Source organism: Lissotriton helveticus, chromosome 1_1 (assembly GCF_964261635.1).
Source record: "Lissotriton helveticus chromosome 1_1, aLisHel1.1, whole genome shotgun sequence".
NCBI classification, from domain to species: Eukaryota; Metazoa; Chordata; class Amphibia; order Caudata; family Salamandridae; genus Lissotriton; species Lissotriton helveticus.
The window spans coordinates 145,195,232-145,208,924 of record NC_136057.1 but is presented as its reverse complement, the minus strand read 5'-3'; the positions used below and the strand labels follow the sequence as shown (position 1 = coordinate 145,208,924).

The following is a 13,693-nucleotide window of genomic DNA, read 5'->3' as shown; positions in this document are numbered from 1 at the left end:
CAAAATCGGCCGTTTCCGACCGGTATTAGGGCTCCTACATCTGGCCCTAAATGCCTTTTGTGAATAGCAAAAGTCGTAAAGTTAGGTTTTTGTCTCAGATTACTTTTGTGAATCAGGCCCACTGTCATCCGCTGAGCTCACCACAAAGAGCCATTCTCTCCTTCATTGGAGGTTTTGTTGATTCAAACCAGACACACAAAAAACTGGCTACTGTGACTCACTGGAACTGGCCCGGCCAACCCCACGAGGTGCAGGGGTCACGTTAGCAGCCTTGTACGTTGCAGGGTCACCACTGGTGGTTCTTCACTTCCACAACTCTTCATTCACACCTTCCTCTGAGCAACCATGAGAACACCTCCCCCCACACAGCCCCGCCCTCTCGAGGCGTAGCCTTCAGGTGTTTTGCTTTTACAAGCCCAGCATGTCCTGCTGAAAGGCTGGATGAGTGGTGGAGGCTGTGAATCTGGGTCGGGCCAAGAGGAGGAGTCACCAGACAGACCGACAGGGGGAGATTAGCAGGAATGAATGGTGAAATCTCATTTTGGGGATAGGGATCGCAATTCAGGGGTCAGGCTATATACCGAATCGTGGGTCACACTGTACTCTCCCTGCAGGCTGCCACCTTTGCTGGCAAGAGGTGGTCAGACCTGAAAGAAAGGTTCCTGAGAGGCCTCTAGTCCCCAAGGCTCTGCAGACCAGGTAAAGACCCCAGGACAAAGGTGCACACTGCCTTTAGTAATATCTGAGGTTGTATCCCACCCACCCTCAGGAGCGCTAACACCTTGAGGTCCATAAAAGCCATTTTAAGGATACAGCACTGAGTGAACTTTGACCTCATTGAGTGATGTTTATGTGTCTGGGATTCTACCTCCTGGAGTAAAGCTTGAGTGCTGTCTCATCGCTGAGAGGCTCAAGTGCAGGAAAGGATTGCAATATTAGTGTATTAATGGGAGACCAGGGGTCAGCCACATTCTCCAAACAGGATGCAGCCCTGTTACCACTGACCGCTCCATGGCCCCAGGAAACCTCCTCACAGGGGTGCACTGCTCAGATCTCTGGAAAAGCCATGCAGAGCTCTGACACTGTTCTTGTTGATAAATCACATCCACTGTCCATACACACTCCATGCATTTTGGATTTATACACCTGCAGACTCATTCACAAACCTGTGCTGGACTGAGAAGTATTGTCATGACAAATGAATGCATGTCTGTTGCGTTCGTAGCGCTGGGAAACCCCGTTGGGAGTAGCTGTGCGCTTTATAAGCTTCTAAATAAATACATTGGAGTAGAAAGGCCTGCACGGGGCCCCCTAGCCCTATGTCCCTTTTACCTGTGTGGCTGTTGTGTTTTTCTTTTCATTTTGCCACCAGTGAGCCCCACATTCAAGCGAGCTGACTGCAGGGACTTCCTGTACCATGGTATGGGACTCCAGAGCGGTGCTGTGAAGTTGGGGTTGGCAGCCAAAGGGCCCTCTCTTTCTGAGGGAGACTGCTCTCCTTGGTGACCTGGCTTTGTGGGACTGCTGATGGTGGATTCCTGGTGAAGGGACAGATCTTTATACCTATCCCCATCAAGGGAGATTGCTTTTGTCCTCCCATGATTAAAATGTTCTACCTGTCTCCCTTAAACAGGACTCATTTGCATATGATAATGATATGTGTCCACTGGTCGTCACATCGTTGTCGTACCATTTAGCGGACGGACCTCCAACTTCAAATCTGCACCTCCTCCTCTCTTCTTGAATTCTGCAAGAATCTGACAACTGGACTTTTCAATTCACCAACCCACCCTTGGTAGTGCTAGGTACACACACCTGCTCAGCATCCGCTTACCCTCGCAGGTGATAGTGCATGTGACAAATACACAGAATACAGAGTATTGTCTCTTGCACTGGGTCTTGGAGCGTGTAACGATCACCTGTTGTTTTGGTGGGCTCTCTACACTTTCTAACTCCTACCTCTCCATAGACTGTAACGTAATTATTTATTTTACATTTTTCTATAGATAACTCTACCAGGAGGTGACCGTGCACTTTATAGTAAAATAAACATTGGAGACGAAGGCCTCAGGATTACGTTTGAACATTCTGTGGGGTATAAGTCTTGGAGTTAACAATTAATGAGCATTATAATATATCTATAATACCAAAGCATGTGGCACTCAAGCTAGAGGTAGGTGGTCAGCGGAGATCTTATGTGAGTTAAAGTGTCTAGGTGGGGGAAACAGAGGAGTGTTAGGACGAGACATGAGGGTATAAGATGAGAAAACAAGCAGTGCTCTAGGTAGGTACATGGACAGTGGATAAAGGGCAGGGCTAAAGGACAGGAAGTGGGAAGACAGTGCAGCAGGTCAAGGAGATCGTGGGTTGCCAAATCAAAAAGTGTTTGAGTGGGAAAGGGTGAAGTTTTTTGCTGAATGTGAGAAGACCTTCTTGACATCTCTGGAGAGGGTCCAAAGAGGTGTGCAGCACAGGTCATGCTCAGCACTCTCACTCATATCCTTGGAAGGATGCCGGAAAAAAAGAGGTGGGGTGGTACCCAAATGTCCTCATGGGCAAGAAGCAAATTTTACCATGCAAAATTAGATTTGCTCACGTTGAAATTATATAGGGAAAGTATAGGGGAAAATAAAAAAGTGTATCTAACTCCAAAAGAAATATCACAAATATTTTTATGTTGATTATTATTGAAAATTTATATATTTATTTTAACTTAAAAACACAAAAGGCTACGACACTATTAAATTAATTTTGAATTAAAACTTTAATTCATGGAAATATATTAAATTAAATTATAACTTGTATGTTTTCTGCAATATGCATTAATAATGATTAAAAGTGATATAAAGAATTTAAAAAAATGAATACAATTATTTCTATAGAATATATTACATTATTTTTTACATTCAAAATACACTGTTACATATTTTATAATTAAATAATAAATATGAACTATTGTATATTTTTTAGCGTTTGTTTAGATTCAATTGTATTTAAACTCATTTAATTCACTTTAACATAATTTGCTATGGAATCTATTTCAAGTGCCTATCTTCTTTATTTTTTGTAGGAGGGTGTTGCAGTACCAATGGTTGGCCATGTGTAGTGCTGGACTTACTGCTATTTGTGTTTTTTTAGTAGTAACTTATAGTCCGAGGGCCTGATTCACAAATGTAAACTTAGACCAAAAGTCTAAGTGTCGACCTGAAGTCTAAGTTTAGACCTAAAGTCTAACTTTACTACTACTAAAGTTAGACTTTTGGTCTAAATTTAGACCAACAGTCTAACTTAGACTAAAAGTTTAACTTTAGTAGTGGTCAAGGTAGACTTTAGGACTAAATTTAGGACCCGATTCAAAAAAGTTATCTGAGACAAAATCTTAACTTTACGACTTTTGGTATTCACAAAGGGCATTTAGGAGTAGTAAAGTTAGGATTTTGTCTCAGTTAATCTTAAATTTTGGTCTTAAATTATACTTAATTAAAACTTAAGTTTAACTGAGACAAAATCCTAACGTTATTACTCCTAAATGCCCTTTGTGAATACCGAAAGTTGTAAAGTTAGGATTTTGTCTCAGATTACTTTTGGGAATCGGGCCCTTAAACTTTTGGTTTAAGTTTACTTTTGTGAATCAGGCCCTCAGTTTGTGAATATCATAAAGCGGTAACCTTACTCAAAAGTTAAACTTACTCCAAAGTGTAAGTTACCTTTGTGAATCAGGCCTCATGTTTACAGGTAGAAAATGATAATATTTGGCATAAAGTACCATGAATGATGTGCCATGTATTATGTATTATGATATTGCATGTAGCCAAGAGTTCAGTAATCATATATTGTAGAAGAGCCAGGGTAAAACCTGAGTTCGCCGGGATTTATCGGACCGGCCGGGACACAGACATGTTAGATTAAAACGCTTTGCTAAAAAGAAAAAAACCCCCATTTATGGGATGATAAGAACTACAAGATGACTAATGGAGTGAATTGCCAGTGAACGAATATTGAGCCCTGATGATGTCCAAGTGTGGACGAAACGCGTAGGCTGATGTATTTATAATATATGAGTTCTTGGATCTAGAGTTTTAAAAATATATGTTTATAATAAACTAGAGAACTCTTGTACAAAGCAAGGTTGCCTATGGACTTGATTCGTATTGGATGCAAAAATTGATTGATTACAATTGTGGGAATGATGACACTCTTTTCAAAGATTTGGTGATTAAAATCTGAGTTCCTTATATGGTTAGGACCTATTAAGGGGGTCCATTATACATACAGTAGGGGACATTTTATTCCTTATAATGCATGGTCACACAATCACCATCCCACTTAGCCCCCTTTAGGATCTGTGTCTCAAACTCCTTCATCAAAGAGATGTTATGACAATAATCAGTGTATACAAATGTGGAATCAAATCTGTGAAAACAAAGACATCAATAAACATCTTGTAATTTCTTTAAAACTCACATTCTTAAGCCTTTTAATCTAAGCCGCTGTCAATGCTACAGATTTAGAATGTGTACGTAACAGTGAGATAGATCCCTGCTGCTGGTGTATTAACAATGTTTTCATTACTATAAACAGGTAATGAACAAGGAATGTCAGGGTAGCAGTTTTGGAAGAAAGTGGTCTGAAAAGCAAGTCCTCCATTCTTCTATTTCATTGTGTAGAAGCAGCTTCTAACAGTATCTGTTCCCTCTGTGAGCATGGACTCTGATGGGACAACTTACCATTAATACCCTATTACAGAAGCGAATCAAGGTCATTGTCTTATTCCAGTTGAGTAGTGATGTCACAACCAAAGTGTAATTTGGTAGTTCTACAGGGATTGCAGGCGTCTGTGCATTTTAATAAGAGTAAAGTTTACTTGTAATCCTGAGTGGCAGCCGTTGCACCTTCATCAGCGATGCGGCCACAGGCTTGTTTTTCTTGGCCTGGCTAAGGCACTTCCAGCAATTTCAGGTGCTCTAACTACTGAGAGCCCACTGTACAACACGTACAACATAGAAGGCCTGAGGCACTGAGCACCTGGGTGACTATCAACAGCTGTGTACCGAACGCGAGGGTACGGCTTGTCTAGCAGAGTCTAGGCTGGAGGGGACATGGCTGGACCGTACATAATGAGCTTTACACAAGCTTAGATAGTAGCCGCAGACCGCCCCAGGACATGGAAGAGAGACTACCTTCTGGGGTTGCGCCCTACCGTGTGTGAATTATATTACTGATGATAATATTAAAAGATAGAACAAAAATATTAGTCATCATTATTACTGCAATAATAACGGGCCTGATTCATAGAATGAACTTAAGACTCAATCCTAAACTTACTACTATTTTGGTATTCACAAAATGCACTTACTACTTTTGGTATTCGCAGAAGTTAGGATTTTGTCTTAAGTTTGTCTTAAGACACACTTAAGACAGACGTAAGACAGATTTAAGACAAAATCCTAACTTCTGTGAATACCAAAAGTAGTAAGTTCATTCTGTGAATGCCAAAAGTAGTAAGTGCATTCTGTGAATACCAAAATAGTAGTAAGTTTAGGATTGAGTCTTAAGTTCATTCTGTGAATCGGGCCCAACATAAATAGTAAAACTACTAATAATAGCAATAAGAACAATAATAAGAGCAATAATAATAAGACAAATAATGGCAATACTACTACTAATAACAATAATAGCAATAAAATCAATAATAATACAAGCAATAATAACGCTACTAATATAAGCAACAATAATAATAATAACACCAATAATAATAATAATAACATCAATAGTATTACTACTAATAATAGCAATAAGAACAACAATAATAATAACAATATCAATAATAATATCAATAATACTACTACTAATGATACCAATATTAACAATAGTAACAATATCAATAATAATAACAATAATAATAATAACATCACTAATAATAATAGCTATAATAATAACATCAATAATAATAATAGCAATAATAACAATAATAATAACATCAATAGTAATACTAATAATAGCAATAACAACAATCATAATATAAATAATATTAATATTAATAGCAATAACAATAACACTAATAATACATAACATCAATAATAACAATAACACTAGTGATAGCAATAACAATAATCATAATAGCAATCACAAAAACAATAAGTTTAGAATAAGAATAAATAACATTAATACTAATACTAATAATAGCAATAATAATTATAATAATAATGCCAATAATAATAATAATGATAATGATGATTATGTTAATAATAATAATATTAATACACCTATTCATACTGTTACTATTCTTAGTAGTAGTAATAATATTACTAATAATAAAAATAATAAAGTTACTATTAGTGTTCTCATTATTATTGTCATAATTATTTTCATCCCAATGCTAATAGTCATGATAATAGTATTAATAAAAACAATAAGAATAATAATGATTATTACTCATACTTAAGTCTGTGCTTGCTACGTCATTAACTGATGAGTGGCATAGTACACTGTAGACTGGAGGGGGTGTTTGGTTGGAAGATTATTGCATTGCAGTGAGGCATTAGTGGAATGTGTTGGTGCCACACGTGAGTGGCAAGGCTCTAGTGGTAGTGGTATTTTTGTTTTTTGGTATCATTAATATCATCCTTACTAGATTGGTGTTTGGTCACACTTGTGAGAGTGCAGAACGCATTACTGTGCTTTCTCTAGATCTCTAATTCACCACAGAAACGTGGCTTTCACAACCATCCCCAACCCCAACCTTGTTCAACATCCTAGTTCCAGAAAATGACCTGCTCCTCCAAAAAGACAGACCCAACAAAAAAAAGGCGGAGTTGCAGTCAGCCACAAGAAAAGATGGTTATGGATAACCATTGTCTTAAGACCATTCTCCTTTCAGGAACAGCTCTCAATAACTATCAGGACAAATCAAAGGAGCACAATGATTTGACTTTATTTGTTGCCCCAGGATACAACCTCATCCTCTATGACATTTATAATCCCAGTAACATTTATTATCAGGGAATGGATGCGAAGTAAGTCTGTTGTGTGGCTTTTGAGATTATTGCTCCTAGTAGCCACAGTGCCATACGTCACATAATCCTATGCCTTTGTCTCCTTTAGATGGTCACATTTACGAATAAAAGACTACAAAAGAGAAAAACATTCGGCAATCAATCTTGGTTGAAGATGTAGGGTGTGTTGGTGAAATCAGCAAGGAACCAAACTCCCTCTTACATCAAGAAGGAGAAAAGAACTGAGGAGAAAAGAGCTTGAGCCTTGAGAAAGCGATCAGTAGATCACGACACGTGTTGGCTGAGTCTGTAACTGACAAACTACATATCCTTATGCATAGATTGGGGATTTAGCCTGCATAAATATAGACTCTTGGAACTTTGATTTGCAAGAAAAGAAGACCGTGGGAGCTTTCTAGTCCTTTCCGGAAGTTAAGTAGTTAAGTAACAGGATTTCAGTGAGTGTACCTCCGGAGGGTGTGCCAAATCCCTGTCTTTGGAAGATGTCCTGGTTTTCATTGATCTACTGATCTGTACAGTTTGCTGATCCGACTGACAGCACAGAGGACTTCACCTCAACCCATTTACTGTTCTCAACATGTACCATCTGACAACCTAGGGAGTTCTGGGGATTATAGTCCTGATTTTATCCATTGAGCAAATTGAACTAATGCACCTGATGACAATGACTTGTAACAATGAGCACTGGCAAAGCAAATAGGTCTGGCCTTAATGTGCTATGTGTATATATTTTCTGCATAGTTGTATTTCCATGTGATAGCTCATTAAAGCTAGAGATATTGGGTTTGGCAAATGCTTTTTATGTGAATTATGAGGAAGAAAAGTGGTTAATTGACAAATGGAGAAACAATAGAACAATTCATACAGATAGATATAGCCAGTAGGAAATATACAAAAATGTAAAGTCAATAGGCAAGGCAGCACAGAAGAAAATGAGCAATGAGAAAGACAGGCAAGGAAAACAGACATCCGAGTCCTGACTAAAACATTTTTTTTTAATTCTGCTGCATTAAATTTTTTTGACAAATATTGCTTTTTGTATACTATGCATGTATGAGATTAATAATTTAATCTGCCATAGTTCCACATTCGAGATGCAAAATGGTCACTCATGCATTGCAAGCACTGCATAGAAGGTGGAATGATACAGCAAATAACCAACAGCATGAGGTGAAAGGGAAATACTTTTGCGGGCGGAGCCAAAGCCCACTATATGTATATTTTAAATAATTGGTATTAATAGGTCTGCAGGCAGTTGATTTGTCAAACGAGATCTGAAGAAGAATTGGAAATAAAGTGTGCTGACAACATGGAGCCAGCTGGCCCAGCTCTTCACTGACTCTTTCCAAAGTGCTCAGGAGCAGGTTAATAGAAGGACAAAGGGGCAGATTTATGTTGGGAATGCGCCATGTTTGCGTCACGCAATTGCGGCGTAAACGTGGCGCATCCCTATGACCCATTTACAACGTGACGCATCTAGGCAGATGCGTCACGTTGTAAAGCCGTGCGCCACTTGTGGGCGTTCCGGCGCAGGGTGGGCGTTCCGGGGCAGGTGCGCCTCTCAAAAGTGGCTGAGTGAAATCTATAAGATTTCACTCAGTCACTTTCAGGCCAATGCTGCGTCAAAACCCTGCGCCTGCTTGAAGCAGGCGTAGGTCTTGACGCAGCATTGTAAAGATGGGGCACTCCCGAGCCTTGCTGGAGCTGCGTCGCGCTTGCGACGCAACTCCAGCAATGCGCCACCTTTACGGCACAGATGCGTCACGAATCTGTGCCGTTTTTGCCCCATGGTGCGCCGCATTGTAAATGCGGCGCACCATGGGTGGCGGAGCAGCGGCGTAAAATAACTGACGCATCCCTGGGGATGCGCCAGTTATCATAAATCTGCCCCAAAGTATTTAATAAAACCAACAAACTAAATATGCAAGTTCCAAGAGGCCCCAAGGGCATGGCATAGTGCCATGACACACTAAGACAACTCAAACGTCGTCCATGGCAGCTCCGTATAGACCTCGACCAGTGTACAGATGGGGACAGGCAAGGGAGGCAGTTAGGGTGACCAACTGGCACTGGTGCAAATTCAGGACGGTGAGTGTAAAAATTCAGGACAAAGGGTCAAAATTCAGGACACAAATTCAGGACAGGAGGTCAAAATTCAGGACAAAACTTCAGGACAATAGGTAAGTTTTACAGACACCTCAGAGGTCGCGGAATAGTATATAAGTAAGCCCAGCCATTTCCAAACATAATTAACCATTTGCAAACCTATCCATCATGTATCCTTCCATCTATCATTTCACTCATCCATCCCTTCATCCATCCTTTCACTCATCCATCCATTATCCATTCATCCACCCACCCTTTCACCCTATCCATCTTTACACTTATCCATCCACTCTTTATCCCATCCATCCATTCACTCATCCATCCAGCCATTTCCCTTTCACCAATCCAGCCATCCTTTCACTTACTAATCCTTCCACCCATCCACTCTTTTAGTCATCCATCCATCCTCCCTTTCTCTCTCCATCGACCTTTTCACTTAGCCAACCTTCCTTCCTTCCATCCATCCATCCACCCACCCATCCATCCATCTACTCATCCCCTCATGAATCCATCCATTAACCCTATCACTCATCCATCTATCATTTCACTCCTTCACACATCTATTCATCCTTTTGTCCATCTACCCTCCCTTTCACTCACTCATCCATCCTTACATCCACCCTTTCACTCATACGTCCATTCATTCACCCTTGCACTTATCAATCCATCAATCCATCCATCATTTCACTCATCCACCCACTCATCCACCCATCATCCACCCAACCATCCACCCACCCACCATCCACCCACTCATCCATCCTTTCACCCACCCACCATCCACCCACCCATCCACTCTCCATCCATCCATCCTTTCACCCACCCGCTCATCATCCATCCATCCATCCTTCCCCTCATCATCCATCCATCCTTCCCCTCATCATCCATCCATCCTTCCCCTCATCATCCATCCATTCTTCCCCTCATCCATCCTTCCTTTCATCCATCATCCATTTTTCTCCTCATCCATCCATTCTTCCCATCTATTTATCCTTCCCCTCATCCATCCATCCTTCCACTCATCCATCCATCCATCCTTTCACCCCCACTCTCCATCCATCCATCCTTTCACCCACCCACTCTCCATCCATCCATCCTTTCAACCCACCCACTCATCATCCATCCATCCATCCTTTCCCTCATCATCCATCCTTCCCCTCATCATCCATCCATCCTTCCCCTCATTATCCATCCATCCATCCTTCCTTCCCCTCATCCATCCATCCTTCCCCTCATCCATCCATCCTTCCCCTCATCCATCCATCCTTCCCCTCCATCCATCCATCCTTCTCCTCCATCCTTCCCCTCATCCATCCGTCCTTCCCCTCCAACCATCCATCCTTCCCCTCCATCCATCCCCTCATCCATCCATCCTTCCCCTCATCCATCCATCCTTCCCCTCCATCCATCCATCCTTCCCCTCCATCCATCCCCTCATCATCCATCCTTCCCCTCATCATCCATCCATCCTTCCCCTCATCATCCATCCATCCTTCCCCTCATCATTCATCCATCCATCCTTCCCCTCATCCATCCATCCTTCCCATCATCCATCCATCCTTCCCCTCCATTCACCCATCCTTCCCCTCCATCCATCCCCTCATCATCCATCCTTCCCCTCATCCTCCATCCATCCTTCCCCTCATCATCCATCCATCCTTCCTTCCCCTCATCCATCCATCCTTCCCCTCATCCATCCATCCTTCCCATCATCCATCCATCCTTCCCCTCCATTCACCCATCCTTCCCCTCCATCCATCCCCTCATCATCCATCCTTCCCCTCATCATCCATCCATCCTTCCCCTCATCCATCCATCCTTCCCCTCATCCATCCATCCATCCCATCATCCATCCATCCTTCCCCTCCATCCATCCATCCTTCCCCTCCATCATTCCATCCTTCCCCTCCATCCATCCCCTCATCATCCATCCTTCCCCTCATCCATCCATCCTTCTCCTCAGCCATCCATCCTTCCCATCATCCATCCATCCTTCCCCTCCATCCATCCATCCTTCCCCTCATCCATCCCCTCATCATCCATCCTTCCCCTCGTCACCCATCCATCCTTCCCCTCATCATCCATCCATCCTTCCTTCCCCTCATCCATCCATCCTTCCCATCATCCATCCATCCTTCCCCTCCATCCATCCATCCTTCCCCTCCATCCATCCATCCATCCATCCATCCTTCCCCTCATCATCCATCCATCCTTTCACCCACTCATCCATCCATCCATCCTTCCCCTCCATCCCCTCATCCATCCATCCTTCCCCTCATCCATCCGTCCTTCCCCTCATCCATCCATCTTTCCTATCCCTCATCCATCCATCCTTCCCCTCATCCATCCTTTCACCCACCCACTCTCCATCCATCCATCCATCCTTTCACCCACCCACTCATCATCCATCCATTCATCCTTCCCCTCATCATCCATCCATCCTTCCCCTCATCATCCATCCATCCATCCTTCCCCTCATCATCCATCCTTCCCCTCATCCATCTTTCCCCTCATCCATCATCCAGCTACCCTTCCACCCATACATCCAGCTATTTACATTTTCTCTCATCCATCCTTCCCCTCATTCATCAATCCATCCATCCTCTCTCATTATCCATTTATTCACTCTTTCATTCATCCATTTACCCTTTCACTAATTCATCCAGCCATCCACCCATCCCTTCACTTACTTACTCGCCCACCTTTCCATATTAATTTTGAGCTGAGCCCTTTTGAGAAGAGGCCCATCAAGAACTTCACGACTGGGACAGAAGCCACCCAGGGCAGAGACATGATCCACCACAGGGGGGACAAGAGCCATCACAGGAGGGGGAACAGGATCCACCAGGGTGGGCACAGGGGTGGGCATGCAGTATTCTTTTTTTTTTTTTTTTGAAAACCTTTATTGGTTTCCAAAGAAGACAAATCGAGGCCCACAACCAAGCCGGCCGGCCGCAGTGTACAAAACAGTCAGGAGTCATCAGGCAAATAGTACACAATCAATCAATACAAAGCAGAGGCCGTACAATCGCAATAGGGGAGAAGAAATACAGAAACTAAAGGGCAAAAACACAGGAGTAAAGAAGGCTTAATTTTACAATAAGGGGAGAGGACGTATGACAGGCACACTTGCAATACGGAGGCATCCGACATCCCGTAATCAACCTCAACATTAAGAAGGGGGCATGGGGCAAAATAACAGGGGGACAACACAATGCAGTCAAGAAATCAGGATATGTGAGATACAGTCAGCCCCTGAGCATTATCCTCGCAACACGCCCACCACCCGGGACACTACCAAGCCAGAACAGAGGGATCGGAAGACAATGCATGAAAACCCGCCCGTCACAGTACCCTCTGGGACGCAGGAAGGAAAAAGGGAAGGGGGACTAGATAGGGGGGGGAAGAGGAAGGGAAAGGAAAATGGAGGGAAGAAAAACCAAACAATAAAAAGGGGATAAGGAAATATGAAAAAAGAAAGGTAAAAGACACGCCGACACGGCTCCCCGTGGTGGGAGGACAGGAGACAAAAGGATTAGCGGCCCAAGTGGGGCATGGCAATCGGATGGAAAGACAGCCGAAATGTAGCAGGAGGAGTAACGATGCCATACCCCCACCCGAAACACACCATAGGAGGTCGGGACAGACGCGGCCTCACGAAAAAGAGATACAAAAGGGCCATAGAACCAGAAGACAAACAAAAAATAGAACCCAACCCACCCGTCCCACCCTGCACCCCTGTAGAAGGCTACGGCCTACCCTTCAAACAGCGTGCCTGTCGCCCTAAACCAGAACCCGAAATATAGCAAGAAGAAAGAAAGAAAAACAAGACAAAAAGGCCACAAAAGCGGAGAAAGAAAACAGGAGGGAGGAGCAGAATAACTATAATACAAACGGTAGGCCACAGCCCTCCGCCCAACCCGACAAGTACAATCAAAAACAGACCAGGACGACACCCCATCACGCGCCACAAAATATTAGAAGAAGGGGACCTCCCACCCCTCTACGATCAGAGACAATTGTGCAACGAAATCGCATACCGGGAATCAAGCAGAAGTCGTACATTTCACCCCCAACCCTTCCGAGCGACAAACCCCACCCACCACAGGGCAATGTACAACCACATACCAAATACGAAATCAGCATATAATCGAGTGGAATGGTGACTAGCATAGCTACTTGGGGGGTAGATAAATCGAAAAGTGAGCAGTAGTCCAAACTGAAAGTATCGATGCATCAACAATCGAAGCACGAGCCATGAGAAACAGGAGTTCAGTTGCGCCACAGGAGCGGGCGAGGTGGTCCCAATTTTAAACACAGGCAAAGTCATCGAAGCAGGCGCAGGAGTAAGTCCACCCATAATTCCAGGCAACAATGTCGAACAGGGTCGCAGTACAGCATCCGAGTCCCCGGGGTCCGAACCTTGAAAAGCAGGACGCCCCAAAGTCACCAGCACACTACACGATCTCCGATCAGTGGTGGAGACACTCAGGTCAATCGAGGGGGGTGAGGCAATGGAGGCATCGAAACAAGAGGGCGACAAGAAGAAACGGCCGCCCAAAATGGCGGCGGAT

The 13,693-nt window shown here is 43.2% G+C and overlaps 1 long non-coding RNA gene across 1 annotated transcript in view; it reads left to right on the top strand.

Annotated features, from left to right (window-relative positions):
• The window catches only part of LOC144774517 (uncharacterized), a 268,418-nt gene extending 260,224 nt beyond the window's left edge, over positions 1 to 8,194 (top strand). The window contains exon 3 of the long non-coding RNA XR_013600367.1: positions 7,105 to 8,194. This is a non-coding gene — a long non-coding RNA (uncharacterized LOC144774517). The remainder of the gene's footprint in view (positions 1 to 7,104) is intronic.
• Positions 8,195 to 13,693: the final 5,499 nt, after the last annotated feature.